Consider the following 17,906-nt stretch of genomic DNA (forward strand, 5'->3'; position numbering starts at 1 on the left):
ATAAACAAGTGCAGTAAAGTTACAGGGTACAAAATCAACACACAAAAATTAGTTGCATTTCTCTACACAAACAATGAAATAACAGAAAGAGAAATCAAGAATACAATCCCATGTACAATCACAACAAAAAGAATAAAATACACGGGAATAAATTTAACCAAGGAAGTGAAAGACCCGTACACTGAAAACTATAAGACATCATGGAAAGGAATCAAGGAAGACACAAGGTAATGGAAAGATATTCCATGCTAAAGGATGGGAAGAATTAACATAGTTAAAATGTCCATACTGCCTAAAGCAATCTATACATTCAATGCAAACCATTTCAAAGTCCCAACAAAATTTTTCACAGGATAGAAATAGAACAAAGAATCCTAAAATTTATGTGGAACACCAAAAGACACCAAATGGCCAAAGCAATCCTGAGAAAAAAGAACAAAGCTGGAGGCATCACACTCCCTGATTTCAAGGTATACTACAAACCTGTAGTAATCAAAACAGCCTGGTACTGGCAGGAAAACAGGCACACAGATCAACGGAACAGAACTGAGATCCCAGAAATAAAACTATACATCTATGGACAGCTAATTTTTAACAAAGGAGCCAAGAACATACAATGGAGAAAGGAAAGTCTCTTCAATAAATGGTATTGGGAAAACTGGACAGCCACATGCAAAAGAGTGATACTGGACCACTACCTTACATCATACACCAAAATTAACTCAAAATGGATTAAACACTTGAATGCAAGACCTGAAACCATAAAACCCCTAGAATCTTGGCAGTATCTTTTTTTTATTGAGGTCATAGTAGGTTGCAACATTGTGAAATTCCAGTCGTATATTATTATTTGTCTGTCACCACCTAAGTGTTCCCCTTCACTCTTTGTGCCACACCCCAGCCCTCTTCCCCCTCGTAACCACTGAATTGTTCTCTTTGTCCGTGAGTTTATCTTCCACATATGAGTGAAATCATATGGTGTTTGTCTTTCTCTGTCTTACTAGTAGCTTTTTGAATATGTCTCCTCAGGCAAGGGAAACAAAATAAAAAATAAGCAAATGGGACTACATCAAACTAAAAAGTTTCTACATGGCAAGCGAAGTGACTAATGAAGTGAAAAGATGACCTACCAACTGGGAGAAGATATTTTCAGACCGTATAACTGATAAGGGGTTAATATCCAAATATATAAATAATTTATACAAGTCAAAAACAAAAAAGAATCAACCCAATTAATAAATGGGCAGAGGACCTCAACAGACATTTTTCCAAAGAAGATATACAGATGGCCAACAGACACATAAAAAGATGTTCAACATCATTAATTGTTAGGGAAATGCAAATCAAAACCATGATGAGATATCACTTCATGCCTGTCAGAACGGCTATTATTAAAAAGACAAGACATAACAAGTGTTGGAGAGGATGTGGAGAAAAGGGAATACTTGTGCACTGTTAGTGGGAATGTAAATTGGTGCAGCCACTATGGAAAGCAATAGGGAGAGTTCTCAAAAAATTAAAAATAGAACTGCCATATGATCCAGCTATTCCACTTCTGAATATTTATCTACAGAACAGAAAACACTAATTTGAAAAGATATATGCACGTCTATGTTCATTGCAGCATTAATCCCAATAGCCAAGACTTGGAAACAACCTAAATGCCCATCAACAGATGAATGGATAAAGAAGGTGTGGTATGTATGTATAATGGAATATTACTCAGCCATAAAGAAAGATGAAATCTCGCCATTTGTGACAACATGGATGGGCTTTGGGCTATTATGCTAAGCAAAATAAGTCAGACAGAGAAAGACAAATACTGTATGATTTCACTCTTATATGGAGGATAAAAAAAAAACAACAAACAAACACACAGTTACGGAGAACAGATTGGTGGTTACCCGAGAGGAAGGGGGATGGGGAGAGGGCAAAGGAGGTAAAGGGGCACATTTGTACAGTGAAGGATGTCAACCAAAACTTTTGGTGGTGAACATGATGTAGTCTATACAGAAGTTGAAATACAACGTTGTACACTTGAAATTTATATAACATTATAAACCAAGGTTACCTCTATAAAAAATTTTTTAACTTATTTTTATTATGTTTAAAAAATATCCAACACAAAATAAGAAATTAAGCTAAATATGATAAAAGCATTTTGCATCTGAAATGTGTAAAATACATTTGGATTCTCCCTAATATTATTTCCTTTCTACCATGGGAATAATCTTCATTTGAAAATACTTCACTGGAGAAATTTAAGAAAGGACTCTAAGTTTGTGTATAGTATACAAGAATGATAATTTCTTATTTTAGAATTGCACTTTAACATTCAAAGAAATGTAAAATCGGTGGCTTTAGTTTATCAGCATTGGATAGCAACTCTATTACTAACCTCAGAATTAGGGGAAAATTTACCCCAAAATAATGTAACGAATAAAGCCAACTCAGGTGCAGATGCACCTAGTTTAATACAATAAGTGTGTGGGTCAACTGGAAAGCACATTTTTGTACATTGACACATTTAATATTCATCAAGAAAACTTGATTTTGAAAAGAATTCTCAGCTGAAGTTTTGTCAGGTAAGTAATCACTTTCTATTTTTTAAACATTTTACTGGTTGTCCTTTCTAAGCATAAAAGTAAAACTTTTCCTTGTGGAAGATGTAGAAAGTGTTTTATATTTTTTTCTAGAAGAAAAAAGGGGAGGAAAATGGGTGGGAGAAGGCAATAGAAAATCACTCTTAATGCCATGTTAGCATTTGTACCTCATGAGTTTTTTTTAGAGAAAAATATAGATTCAATGTGAAAAAAAAGTTGGGAAATATACAAATAAAAGTTGGCGTAAGAAAGCAGGACTCATAAAAATGTGGTAACCACTTTTAAAATTCTGTCTCTCTCATTAAACCAATTAATTAAATCTGAACTCAGTAGGAATAAAAACATGAAATAGTTATATTTTTTTCCTCATCATTGTCTTCAAGTAGGCTAGGTTGCAACTTTATTTTCTATCTCATACTGATATATAGGAGAGGACACCAAGCTTTACCATTTTAATCTCACAGCCAGTGTGGACTTCAGAGCCTCCTGCCCCCCAGGTCCTGTCGGGTGAGCAGTGGATCTGGAGTCTACTGAGAGCTTCCAGTCTCCAGAGCTTCTTTCCTCCTTCACCATTTCCCCTCCTTCCTGACTATGGTCTTTGCTAATGTTGCTTCACTGTGTTTTTGTCCTTCCTGCTTGATCTTTCTCAAGTTAATATTATCCAAGCATTTTTCTCCTGTCTTTAAAAATTCTTTGAGCATAATTTTAATGCCTACATATTCTGCCCTCTGTCATGTGATTATTCCATAACTCTCCATTATCATTGTATTCGATTTGTTTTCAGAAATCTGAGTTTTTTAAAACAGGCACACACTCAATATGTATTGAAACCCTATAGCACCCTTCTGTGAATCACCATTTCCCTATAGAATTTCAATGTGGCTGCAATGGTTTTCACTGAGTGTTATATAAAAAATAATTTGAGCTGGCCTTTGTCCCTGGTTCCTGGGAGGGAGCCTCTAAAACCATTACAATTTCCTTAGTAAGAGGGGTGTCTTTGCTGTTCATGGTGGACCCCCGGAGACTACACTGAGTTGATGCTAACCAGGTGATTCATGGTGGGCCTCTAGATAGCTTCTGGCCATACAAAAAGACCAACTCTGTAAGTAGAGGGTTGCAGGAAGTGGATAGGGGCTGGAGATCTAGTTAGATCACATGGCCAAGGATTCAATCAATCATGCCTACTTAATGGACCCCCAACAGAAACCCTGGACACCAAAGCTCAGTTACATTTCCTTGTTGGTGATACACATGAATGAAGGGGTATGCTTCTGCAGTGCTCAGTGCAACAGAGATATCCAGAATGATGGGCAGTGCAACACATCCCCTCCATTAGACATACTAATTATGAAGATCTTTGGCCAGTCTTAGCAAGAAAAATTTTAAGTAAATGTTAAAGACAGATTATAGGGGCTAAGCAGCAATTAGGAATCAAAGTACGGATAGTGTGAGTATGAGTTAATTTTTCTAGAATCCCAGTTGAAGGGAAGGAAGTAAAACGATAAAGAGACAGAAAGCTAAGGGAGGGTCTTTAAACGGAGAACTCTGCTTATACACTGATTGGAGGGCAACAATTGACAAAGAATACAGAAGAGGGAAGATAGCTGATGAATCAACCTCTCTGAAGAGAACATTAGGATAGGATACAGGTAGATGAATTGATTGAGGAAAGGAGGTAGGACAACACTCCTCTAAGATAGTTGAGTGCTTTTCTCTAGAAGTGTGCATCAGATTGAATTTACTCAATGTCATTAAATAGATTGCTGAATCCTGTTCAGGAGAGCATACGTAAGTCCCTGTCCACGTGGGTAGCTCCCAGTCAGTTACTGTAGTCGTTACTGACGGCCCACTCAGTCAGATGAGGTGATCTATGCATCCCACTAGGCCTAGAGTCTGTCATCATTTCCAGGATGGTTCTGGTAGGTCCCTCTCCACCAAACTAATCGCTGGTTGCTTGAAGCCACCAGGACATTCTGGTTTCCTCCATTTAGTTCTATGGAGCATGGGGAGCATTAAAGCAAATTATTCAATTGAGTCCTATTTCCTCCATGAAAATGCCTTCCAGTAATTTTCCTAGGGACTGGCACTTCCTCTTTGTGTGTGTGCTATCTGGGATAGGCAGGATTCAGAAGTCATTCTCCGAGTAAATGGAATCATGTTTTAAAGGCCCACTAGACGTAGTTCTTGAAGAACACTGTGATGAGTTAAGTGTAAATGAATCAGAAATATAAGGATTGGATTTCCCTGGAAATACACATGGGCTGAAAAGTCAAGGGAAGGAAAAATTTCCACCCAAGATCTTTAAGGAAGAATTAGAATGTGTTGCCAAGAAATGAAAACCTGTTTTCCAACACTCAAATGTCATTCGAATTCCTTGCCTTGCCTTTTCAGGCACATGACAAAAAATATTTAATACTCAGTTGCTTTCTTCCACTCTGAAGTGTGACTTTATTAATTCTGTTAACTAAGGTCCAGGCTTTGTTCCTATTACACAAACTGAAGGGGCACCCAGAGTCTTGCAAGAATAGCTCATGAAGCCATGGAAGCAGGCAGCACTCACGAGGTGCTGAAGCTCTAATGAGCCTTTGCTCACAGGCTTCTCACAGGGCCGGTGTGGGATTATGTTACCACTCCGAGTTAACAGGGAGAAAGTTCCATCCATGACAAACCTTGCTTTTCTGGAGGTAAAAGTGTGGGCGATGGGGTGGGGGCAACATGAGATGTGCCCTTTGTCTGCTGGTTCACTTGTACCATTTCTCTTATTGAAAGTCGGATCCTTCCTTCCCCAGATACTTTAACAATGAGAGAGGAAAAACCGCTCCATGGGTTTGAGTAACTAAGCATATCATTAGCTTTGTGATGTAAGAAATTGTAAGAAAAATTAGTAGCTTAAAACAATGATTTATTATTTCCTCATATCTTACAGGTTTCCTGGGAGGTTCTGAGGGTCCGGGTTGACTCAGCTGGGGCTTGATGGTCTAGGATGGCCTCACAACTCTAGCTTGTAGGTTATCTCTATTGTCTTATTTTTCCATTCCTATGCGTTTAAATTATATAAATAAAGCATCCATTAATTTTTTTTTTGTATATGGGGTGCTATTTTTTTGTCTTATATATTTTTCTTTAACATTTATGCAATGAGTTTCATGATATATGTAGTTTTGCATTCTGATTTTATTTAAAAATTACATTGTTAGAGTTTTCATCTTTAAAAATTCTCCAAAACATAATTTTCATAGCTGCATAGTATTCTTTACTTTGGGGGATCCTCATAAGCAAGGTAATCATTTTTCTTTTATGGATACTTGCATTATTCCTATGTTTCACAGGATGAAGAATACCGTGATAAATATCCATAAACAAAATTTTGAATGAATCTCTATCTCTTTTAGATCTCCTGAAGTGTGAGTGCTGTGTCACAGCGTGAACTCTTCCAAGGCTCTTGACTTATGTTTCCGAATCATGGGGCAGGAAGGTCCAGACGTGTGCTCCCAGGAACACTGGTGACAGTCTGAGCACAGCCGGCAGTGCTCCCCTGCAGTGCTGCTGGGAACACGCCTTTTGATAAGCAAAGAAAGAGGCAGGAGTACTTTGTTTAAATTTTGATTATTGGCCAGTTTGAACACTTAAAATATATTTATTGGCCTTTTCTTTTTCCATAAATTGTATCTTCATGAACTTTGACTTTTTTTATATTGGATTTTAGTCTTTTTATCGCTAACTTGTAAAACCTCTTAATGTAAGACTATTGACCCATGTTTGTCATATCTGCAGTATATTTCCCTAGTTTATTATTCACATTAAGTGTTTTTGATGGTATCTCAAATTTGTAGGTGCCTAAATTCGCCCATATCTTCCCTTGTGATTTTTCAATTATTTTTATACTCAGAAAGATCTTTTTCCATTCAGAGGTCAGAAATTTACTTATATTTTCTACTGTTATTTTTTTTTTACATTTACTTTTTCCTTCCAACTTGAGTTACTTTTGCTGTACTGTGTGAGTTTAAGCTCTAAACTGATTCTCCCCTACGAATAACTGGTCTTGTCTGCACTCTTTGTTGACCAACCCGTACCTCCTCCAGGGCCTTGTGATCCATCTTATCTGATAAACTGCTTTCTCATATCTGATTGTCTGCTCAGTATCTCTGCTGGAACATCTGCATAATTAACATATGAAAATTAAACTCCTTGTCTTCTACACCATCCCTGCTCCCCCCACAGGCTTTCCTGTCTTGCAGAACGGAGTGCCCACCCTTCTGCTTGTTCATGACTTCTCTCTTTCTCTCACATCTCCACATCCAGTCCATTACCTAATCCAGAAGCCCCACTTTGAAAAGAGTCAGAATCTGACTGCTGTTCCTACCTGCACTGCTTCCACTCTAGTCCAGCACCATCACCTCTTGCTTGAATTATTACCACCACCTCTTAACTGGTCTGTGTACTTCTGCATTAGGTCAATTTCAGACTATTCTCAAAACAGCATCAGAATGATATGTCAGCTCTGGTCCTTCCCCTGCCCAAAGCCTCCAATGGCTTCCCTTCTCATGCATAGTAACAGTGAGCTGCCCATACCAGTCTTTGAGGTCCCCTTCTCACCTCCTCTCCTAATCCTCGACCCCTGTCTCACTTATGTCCAATTACAGTGTTCCTTTGAGAAGTCCAAGCATGCCCTGGCCTCAGAGCCTGTACACCTGCTGTTCCCTCTACTTGGAACGGCCTCCCCCCAGGTAGACACATAGCTCTCATTCTCACTTTCTTTAGTTCTTTGACTAAATGTTATGATCTTGCTGAAGCATTTGGTATCCATGCTATTTAAAATTGCAGACTACACTCACATCTCTCTTATGCCCTAAATCTCTTTCCCTTTCTCTACCTTGTTTTTCTTTGTAGCACTTACAAACATAAGACATACTACAGTTTGTATTTATTTACTTGTTTATTGTCTGTCTCCCCACACCAGCGGGTAACTGTGAGGGCAAGAATGCTGTTCTTTTTTTCACTGATGAATCTTCAGTCTCTCAGTTTTTATACGTCATAATCCCATCAAGTATTCTTTAATGTTTTCATTCTATTAAATGCTTTGAAAAAGAATTCTAGGTGTTTGACTAGATCATAATTTTTGAGAGATTTTTGTTTGTTTGCTTTTATTGAATGTAGATGCTTTTCTGTGTTTTCTCTCTACTTCGGCAATTTGGTAGTGTGAAAGGCCAGAGAAGGTAGTATACAATGTTCTTGTGCTCTATGTGTTATATGAGACTATTTTAAAAATAAAAACTGGGTGGTAGAGTCCTAAGATTATTAGAGATTTTTCATAAATGCTGCCAAGGGAGAATCTTGAGTCTCTTGCAACAATTCTCAAATTTACCATAAAATAGAATGTAGTAGATTGTGTATTATAATTGTATATGGCCATCTTTTTTTCCCCATTTCCCATCATAAAAATTTCATCCTGAATTCAGTAATCTGTCCTAAGAATTACCATGTCTAAATAAAAGTGCAATATAACCAGCCTCCCCACACCCCCCTGCCAAATTTCCACATCTCCAGAAAGGAACCATAAAAAATTAAGGCTTATCGTTTGGGGGATTTTCTTTACTGTGAAGGTGGGAAATTTTCTTTTTAAACTAGGCATAGTTAATTATAGTTGTAGTTTTAAAGAAATTTCCCTACTAAATAAAAGGAAAGTTTAAAGATAAGTAAATGAAAAATCAAATACAATGGAACTAAACTATAAGGCACATGCCGGGGATGGAGCCAACATCCTGCTTTCCAGTTGGTTTTTCCGTTAGATATTGTTTACCATTTGGGATTTTTTTTAGCTCCATATATTTACCATTTCTATAATTAAATGTTAGGTAATAGAAGACTCAGAATGGTTTCTGCTCATCCTAACCAAATCCTTTCCATTTTGATACATTATGAAAAGAGGAAAGTAAAGAGAGAAAGGGGGAACACAGGAGGAGAAAACAAGAAAGTTTCTTTGGGATGGCTTATAACATGGGAAATGTGGGCTTCTTCAAGTTTTCATTAGAAAGAAAGCAATGCCTCCTCTCCCTCTCCTCCTTTCCCTCCCCAGGCCCTCCACCATGCCTTCCTGCTCCTTCAAGCGTCCACTATTGAATCCAGAGAGTGACGGGTCTTAGTTCCTCAGCTCTACTTTGAGATTAACCATGAAATACTGTCAGAATGTATTTTATTGTAAGATAGACAATTTTCTAGCAAATTGATGATGCCATATATGGGTAATGTGAAATCACAGCCATGGAAACTGTTACTTTAGAAAAATAAGCCATAAATCTAAGTATTATTGGTGTTTTAAATTTTTTTCCGGTATTATATGCTTGTTACTTGCTCATTTTTTTTTTTAAAGATTTTATTATTTCCTTTTTCTCCCCAAAGCCCCCCGGTACATAGTTGTATATTCTTCGTTGTGGCATGTGGGACGCTGCCTCAGCGCGGTCTGATGAGCAATGCCATGTCCACGCCCAGGATTCGAACCAACGAAACACTGGGCCGCCTGCAGCGGAGCGCGCGAACTTAACCACTCGGCCACGGGACCAGCCCCACTTGCTCATTTATTTTGTAAAGCAGATAATAACTGGCACTAAAGATTTAAGCAAAATTTATGACAATAACTTTAAATTAAGGAAATTCTCTCCAAAAGCCTAACTTTTATCTGCAAATTAAGAAAAGACTGTCATTATTCAATATCAGTGATCAAACTCATAGGTGATTGCCACAGGAATTACAAGGAGCTCACTGTGACACCCCACGATGCAGAGGGTGCTCTGCTCACACATGTTAATAGGTGCTATAGGATAAAAGGGTCCCATAATCAAATGAGATGGGAAAATGTTAAGTTAAAGTTAAATACATTTCTTCACCTCGGGGTGAAGAATGCACAACGTGAATTTGCAAAAGAAGGCAGGGACTATGCAATCTTTGGTTCATGGAGCACATAGGGTTAAACTGGAAGTCACACAGGGAAATGTTCATTAATCGCCTCAGAAAGTGACAGAGAATTGACTGTTCTAAGGGGAAAAAAAAAAGAAAACCCTGATTTCCTGTTACAACTTTCATAACACGTTACAATAAAGTCAATTTATCTAAGAGAAATAGAATTCTAGGCAGTTAAGCATGAGGAAACGGTGGTAAGTTTATTTGTTTATTTATTTATTTTCCCTTATGTCAATAGATATTCTTGGAACTTAATAAGAACAAAACAGTTTGCAACCTCAGAGAATAGAGAAGCAGCAGCTGTGAAACGCTGGAGAGGGAATCAGCCACAGGATATAGATCCAATGGACTGTGCCGGGAGGACAAGAAGGGGATGCGAGCGACTTCTTGTGGGCAGGACCTCCCTATTTCACCTTGGTGCTCTTCTCTTCCGGAACCTCATCCAGTATTGTATATGCAAGGTGATAAACATCAGGATGCAGGAGTAAAGACTATTTTTCTAATCTTAACTTTATTTATTGCAAAAGCTTCCCTAAAATTAAATCACATTTAGTTGCATGTTTCCATCAGTTAGGATCATGTTTGTCTGCAAGTAATAAAAGCTTAACAGAGTAGATAAGAAGTTTATTTATCTTTGTTTATGCTCAAGGCCAGAGGCAGGCTGTGCAAGGCTGGCAAGTCAGCTCTGTGGTTATCAAGGCCCGCAGCACAGGGCTTCCACCTCCTAGTCCAGTCTGCAATTATGTCCTTGCAGCAGGCAGCAGAAAAGAGGAAAGAGAAAGCAAAACAAGCCTCTCGCTTGAAGGACGCTTCCAAGAATTTGCACGTGGACCATGGTAAGGGAGGCTGGAAGTGCAGCCATGTACTCAGCTAAAAATTGGGAATTCTATTATCACAGACGAAGGAGAACATGCCACAGTTTATTTAATAAATTGAAAAAAGCATATTAAAGAAAATAAACTATATGAAAGAAAATTTTAATAGTACATTAAAGAAAATAAAAATATATGAAAAACTGAGGGAAAATGGCCAGCCAAAAGAAAATTCTTAGCTTGCATCTTGGGAAGTGCAGTCAAATGTTTCCATAGGGACATCTGAATATCTCAAAAGCACCACTTACAGAAAGAAACTTTACCGCCCTCCTCATCTCTCCTTCCTTCCCATCCTCTTCAACCCAAGTTAGGGAGTTGGGGAGGAGCTGAGTAAGAAAAAGAGAAGAAATATACTTTACCTCCTTCTGGAGAGCAGCTCTAGCTTGGAAGAGGAGAAATTTTAGTTTTGAGTGAATTAGGTTGTGTTATTATATGAAATTCAATGGGTTTAATGATTAAATTGTGATCATTCTGCTACTTAAAGTGATTATAGGACTTTTTAGCAGCATCAAGAGATCGGCAATGTCATGGGTGTACCTGAGGTCTTTATCCAGGAGCGGGGAAAGAGCTTTCCTACTGAATGAAGTTCAAATGGATAATGAGAAATAAAAGCAAAGATCACTTGTGATTATATCTCATGAGTATTACTTGTAGAAAGCAATGATTACAATAACTACTTCACAGGGTTTTTTGTGAAGATTATGTAAAAAAGGAATGTAAGAAAGCAGTAGAGAGCAAGGCATAGAGAGGCACTAAATAAATGTTGGTTTCCTTTCCTTGATTCATACTGTTCATTAAACAAATACACATTGAATTCATGCTATTTGCCAGTTATGGTGTTCAGAATAAAGACATAGAAAGGGGAAAGAAATCACAGCAAACAGTAGAAACGGTTTTGAAAAAAGACTTATCTCAATTCTCCTTTCTAAAGAGAACTTCAATTATCTGTCTCACTACCACCCGGGGTCAGCTGCAGAAATTTTAGACAAAATTCCTAGGAAGGACTCCACCACTTGAGGCTGAGAATTTTAACCGTATTTGATTAACAAAGTCATCACTATAACATACTTCTCGAGTTTTGTGAGCTCATTTTGTTATTTTTCTGTTGAAACCTGATGTCAACCCAAATGGGTCCATACTATACAGATATGGCATACAGGGTCTGAAACCATTTTTGGGGGGTATTGGGCTGGAGGGAGGTCACTTTCCATTGTGTGACCTAAAGGTGGAAATTTCAGTTCTTTCCATCAACATGGTGAATTTCACTCTCCTTTTCTGCTTCCTATTTATAAGCGCTAATACCTTCAAATTTTTATCTTTAGTGACATCTAGTGGTTCCATGTTATAATGAGAACACTGTTGGGCTTTGAAACTTTCTCTGGCTGAGGAATAGACCAAGAGGGGCCAGGCTTGGGTTTGTTTTTCATCTGTACGCTTGTCAAATAGTCATGTGAGAAAAATGACTTTGTGCCGTGGTGATTCAGATTCTCCCACTTCCTATTTGTAAAGAAGAACTGATATTTGTGCTTCCACATCATTGATAGGATGTCAAATACCTCTGGAAGACAGGTGCTCTGTTTTTTCAAATGGTTGTAATTGTAAAGCAACTCTCTTCCCCTCCTTTGGAAGCTGTGCAAGTTTTACAAACCAACGCTGCAGGAAAAAGGAGAGAAACAATGTCAAAAGTTTCTTTTCCCTGGCTGCAGCAGAGACATACTGTGGAGATTTTTAGATAGGAGGAAGCCAATGGTTCACATTTTTCTGTCTGGTTTGAACTTGTGATTATTTAAAAGGAAAATGAAAACCAGAATTCGACATTCCAGATTTGAAAGCCATTTCAAAATCATTTTATAACAGACCCAGTTGTGGTTCGGTGGTTGTTTATCTTACTCTTTTGTTTTCTCACCACCCATAGATTATGAAAAATTGGACAGAGTCAAGTGAATTCCCAGAGAACAGAAGAATCTAATCTACTGTGATTTTCTTCTTCTTTCTTCCTAAGTTTTAAATAAAGAGAAGCACACAAAATAATATAGCAAATACTCGTGTGTCCAGATTTTCCTTAACAAAATAAAGAAAATATCATGGAAAAAAATTGACCTTATTTTTTCCTTCATTCCAATCCTATTCTCTATCACTATCATGCATATGGTATTTATCCTCCAGCCCATGTTTTATAAAAATAACTTGCTCTCCATATACGTGTCCATCAAAAATATTATTCAGTGTGCGTTTTAATTATATAAATATTCTACTGTAGGTATCATTCTACAATTTGGTTTTTTATAGTTATCCATGTTTAGATATTTAATCTTAGTCCGTTATTTTAACTGCTGAGTTCCACTGAATGAAGAGATTACAATTTATTTGTCCATTTTCTTACTTTAAGAAAATTTTTTCTGATTTTTTTTCCTATCAAAAACAATAGTGCATGAGTACTTGTAATGGTGAAGTAAGGACCCCTAAAAATCTGTTCCTCTATAAAAGCAATAACACTGGCAAAATTGTCAAAGTCAACTTTTTCAGAAGTCGAGGAATTAATCAAAAGATTGCAATCATCTACGAAGTGTTTATTCAAGAAAAATGGCAGAAAACAACAACTTTAAAACCATTGTAGCTGTGAAAACCAGCAGCCTACCCGCTGCTACAGAGGGCAGAATAGGTTTGTAGTTTCCTCAATATCCTCCAGGGAACCATCACCATTTGCCTTATTTGTTATCTCCCTGGAAAAGTACCATTCACAAGATTTGTCTTTATTTTACCTGACTCAGAGGTCTTTCAGTGCAAACACATTTATTCCTAAAGCATTAGTCAAAACCAATTGGTGGCGATTGTTTAACACTGCAATCTGCCTGTGGTGGCAATACCATTTGGGGTAAACAAGAAGCTGACCAAAAAACATAAAAGAGAAATTTGGGGAATGAGATGTCCATAGGGGGCCTTGAAAGCTGAGACATATTCCTGGAAATCTAGAAGGCATGTACATGTGCAGGGATCTGCACACACCAAGGAAAGACCTAAAAAGGCTCTAATCTCTCACCTCTGGCCAACTGTAGGCTCTTTTCAATTAGGAAGCAAAGGCTAAGTTAGTGTTGTAAACTGCTAGGAGTGTCCAAGGCGTTCCAAAACACAGACACACAAAGCCCATTGGCAAAGGCTGGCAGACTTATTGGTTCAAAGCCTTTAAGAAAATCTATACAATCATTAATTGACTTCTAAGCTAACTGAGCAGAAAATTCAGGGGCCACATATGACAAAGAATACAGATTTTACAGATTTAGTCCAGGAAAGTCACTACATTCAAAAAATAAAAACTGCAACTACAGCAACAAGAAGCATAAAACAAACTCTGAGAAAAGGGGGAATATTTCTCCAGAGCTACCAGATTATATTATTTAAAATATCCAGATTTTAATGAAAATTATGACACACCCAAAGAAAAAGAAAAATATAACCCATATACAGGAAGATAAAACAATGAATAGAAACTCTCCCTGAGGAAACCAGATGCTGGACTCACTAGACAAAGATTTTTAATGAACTATTATAAATACAGTCAAAGAACTAAAGGAAACCATGTCTTTAAAGAACTAAAGGAAAGCACAAAAACAATATCTCCATCATCAAATAGAGAATATAAAAAAAAGATAATTATATGACATAACCAAGTAGAAATTCTGGAGTAAAAGAATAAATGAAATAAAAAATTTACTAAAGGAGATTAACAGCAGATTTGATTAGCAGAAGGAAAAATCAGCAAACTTAACCACAGGTCAATTGATGTTATCCAGTCTAAAGAATAGAAATAAGAAAGAATGAAGAAAAAACCCCAGAGCCTCAAGGATTTGTCAGATGGGATCAAGTATACCAACATATGCCTCATAGGAGTCACAGAAGGAGAGGAGAGAAAGAGTAGAAATAATATTTACAGAAATAGTGGCCAAAAACTTCCAAACTTTGATTAGAAAAATTAACCTACACATCCAAAAAGCTAAACTACTTCAGTAGTATGTCTAAAGCCAAAACAACAAAGAAAATCTTAAAAGTGGCAGGTGAAAAGCAACTTACTGTGTACGAGATATTGTCAGTAAGATTAACAGCTGATTCATCATCAGAAACCATGGAGGCCGGAAAGTAGTGGGATGAAATATTCAAGGGCTGGGAGAAAAAAAAGATTGTCAACCAAGTTTTCTGCATCTGGCAAAACTATGCTTAAAAAATTAAGGAAAAATTAAATCATAGATATTCCAAGATAAACAAAAATGAGGGAATTTTTTGCTAGCATATCTGCCCTACAGTAACTACTAAAAATATTGCTTCAGGCTGAAATAATAGGGTATTAGACAGTAAAATCTATACAAAGAGAGAACACCAGTAATGTTAACTATGTAACTAAATATAAAAGGCAATAGAAATGTATTTTTGTTGTATTTGCCTAGAAGATTTAAAAGGCGACTGCATACGGCAATAATTATAAAACTGAGTTGATGAGATGATAACGTAAAAATGTGTCTATGTATATATATCGTTATATGTACATGTATAATATCTATGACAATAATAGCACATAGGAAAAGGGAGGGAATGAGCTATATTGGAACAAAGTTTTTGTATACTATTGAAGTTAAACTAATATTTCTTCAAACTACATTGTTTTAGGCTAAAGCTTTAATTATAATCTCTAAGACTGCATTAACAAAATAATTTAAAAATATATAGTAAAAGAAACAAAAAGAAAATTAAAATGATACACTAGAAAATTTCTACTTGATTAACAATTTTAGCAGAAATAGAGAAACAGAGAAACAAAAAAAGCATGAGACATATATAAAACAAATAGCAAAATGGTAGATGTAATTCCTGCTACATCAATAATCAAACATAAATGGAACAAGCACTTCAATCAAAAGTTAGAAACAGGCAGAACGGGTAAGAAAAATGATCCAAATATTTGCTGGGATATACTTTAAATTTAAACATACAAATAAATTAAAAGTAAACGGATGAGAAAAGATATGTCGTTCAAATGGCATAACCAAAAGAGAGATGAAGTGGCTCTAATAATAGCAGACAAAAATAAACTTTAAGACTAAAATTATTACCAGAGATAAGAAGGATATTTTATAATGATAAAAGAGTCAATCCATCAGGAAGACATAACAATTATATACATGCATGCACCTAACCAAAGAGCCTGGAAATACATGAAACAAAAGCTGACAGAATAGGAGGGAGAAATAAAATTCAACAACAATTGTTGGAGACTTCCATAATCCACTTTTTATAATTAACAATTGTCAGAACAATTGATAGGACAATGTCAGAAAATTAACTAGAAAATAAAAGACTTCAATGACACTATACACCAACTGGACCTAAGAGACAGCTATAGAACACTCACCTAACAAAGCAGAATTCACATTCTTCTCAAGTGCACACGGAACTTTCTCCAAGATAGACCACATAAAGCCATAAAACAAGCTAGAATATATTTAAAAGAATTGAAACAATGCAAACTAGTTTATCCATTTATGATGGAATAAGATTAACAGAAGGAAATTTGGAAAATGCACAAACATGCAAAAATTAAACAGTACGTTCCTAGGTAACTAATAGGTCAAAGAAGAAATCAAAAAGGAAATTAGAAAATACTTTGAGATGAATAAAAACAAAAACATAGCATAGAGCAAAAGTTATAGGATGCAGCTAAATTTATAGCAGTAAATATCTATGTTAAGAAAGAAGAGGAGCTGGCGCTGTGGCAGAGTGGTTAAGTTCGCACAGTCCGTCTCGGCAGCTCAGGGTTTTACCAGTTCTCTGCCTAGGCGCAGACGTAGCACCACTCATTGAGCCATGTTGAGGTGGTGGCCCCACAGCACAACCAGAGGCACTCACAACTAGAATATACAACTGTGTACTGGGGTGCTTTGGGGAAAAGAAGAAGGGGAAAAAAAAAGAAGACTGGCAACAAATGTTAGCTCAGGTGCCAATTTTTAAAAAAAAAAGAAAGGAGAGAGATCTCAAATCAATAACCAAACTTTCCACTTTAAAAATTAGAAAAAGAAAAGCGAACTAATCCAAAGCTAGCAGAAAAAAAGAAACAATAAAGATTAGTGTGAACGTGGATGAAATAGAGATTAGGAAAAAAAGAGAAATTAATTGAGACCAAAGTTTCGTTCTTTGAAAAAATAGCAAAATTGACAAACCTTCTGTTATAATGTCCAAGAAAAAAGGGAGAAGACTCAAATGACTAAAATCAGGAATGAGAGAACATTACAACCAATCTTACAGAAATAGAAAGGATTATAAGAGAATGCTCTGAACAATTGTATGTCAACAAATCAGCATAGAAGAAATACAGATTTCTAGAGAGACACAAACTATCAAAAGTGGCTCAAGAAGTAGAAAACATTTGAACAGAACTCTAACAAGTTAAGAGATTAAATTAGTAACCAAAAACCTTCCTATAAAGAAAATCCCAGGACCAGATAGCTTTACTGGTGAATTCTACCAAATGTTTAAAGACGAATCAACACCAATCCTTTACAAACTCTCCCAACAAAATGGAAGAGGATTCTATGAGGCCAGCATTACCCTGATACCAAAACCAGACAAAGATATCACAAGAAAAGAAAACTACAGACCAATATCTCTTATGAATATAGACAGAAATATCCTCAGCAAAATAGTAGCAAACTGAATCCAGCAACATATAAAAAGGATTATGAATCCAGCAACATATAAAAAGGATTATATAACCACGACCAAGTGGACTTTATTGCATGAATGCAATGTTGGCTTTTCATCTAAAAATCAATTAATGCAAAACACCATCTTAATAGAATTTTTAAAAATCTTATGAGTACCTTAATAAACATAGAAAAAAATCTGACAAAACTCAACACCTTTTCTTTTTTTTTATTCAATTTTTTTTTAATTTTTATTTTTTTTGGATGTACCTCATATTTCAAATTCTGGATACATTACAACACCTTTTCATGATAAAAACATGTAACTAAGAGTAGAAAAGAACTTCCTCAACATCATAAAGAGAATCTACCAAAAGCCCATGGCTGATAGCATACTGTGGTAAAAGACTGAACTCTCTCAATTTGCTATCTATGTCTAAAGTGTCAACATTATAATGGAGGTTCCAGCCAGGGCAATTAGGTAAAAAAAGAAATAAAAGGCATCCAGATTCCTACCAAAATCTGAGCTGTATTTATTGTAGAAATTGACCAGCTGATCTGAAAATGCATGTAAGAAATGGAAGGGACCCAGAATGCCCGAGACAATCTTGAAAAAAGATACCAAAGTTGGAGGACTCATACTTCATGATTTCAAAACTTACTACAAAACTACAATAACCAAGATGGTAGGATAGACATATAGAGCAATGGGATAGAACTGTATCCAAAAATACACCCTTACTATTTCAGTCAATATATTCAACAAGGATACCAAGACAATACAA

General features: G+C 36.4%; 1 long non-coding RNA gene across 2 annotated transcripts in view; it reads right to left on the reverse strand.

Annotated features, from left to right (window-relative positions):
- LOC111773381 (uncharacterized) overlaps positions 1-17,906 on the reverse strand; it is a 160,685-nt gene that overhangs the window by 140,956 nt on the left and 1,823 nt on the right. The window contains exons 2-3 of one of the 2 annotated variants that reach the window (XR_011438985.1): positions 14,501-14,590; positions 11,989-12,085 (exon numbers count right to left, since the gene is read on the reverse strand). This is a non-coding gene — a long non-coding RNA (uncharacterized lncRNA). Of the gene's footprint in view, positions 1-9,755; positions 12,086-14,500; positions 14,591-17,906 lie in introns of those variants that run through there. The other variant, XR_002807750.2, reaches the window with a different exon arrangement.

Source organism: Equus caballus, chromosome 5 (assembly GCF_041296265.1).
Source record: "Equus caballus isolate H_3958 breed thoroughbred chromosome 5, TB-T2T, whole genome shotgun sequence".
NCBI lineage: Eukaryota > Metazoa > Chordata > Mammalia > Perissodactyla > Equidae > Equus > Equus caballus.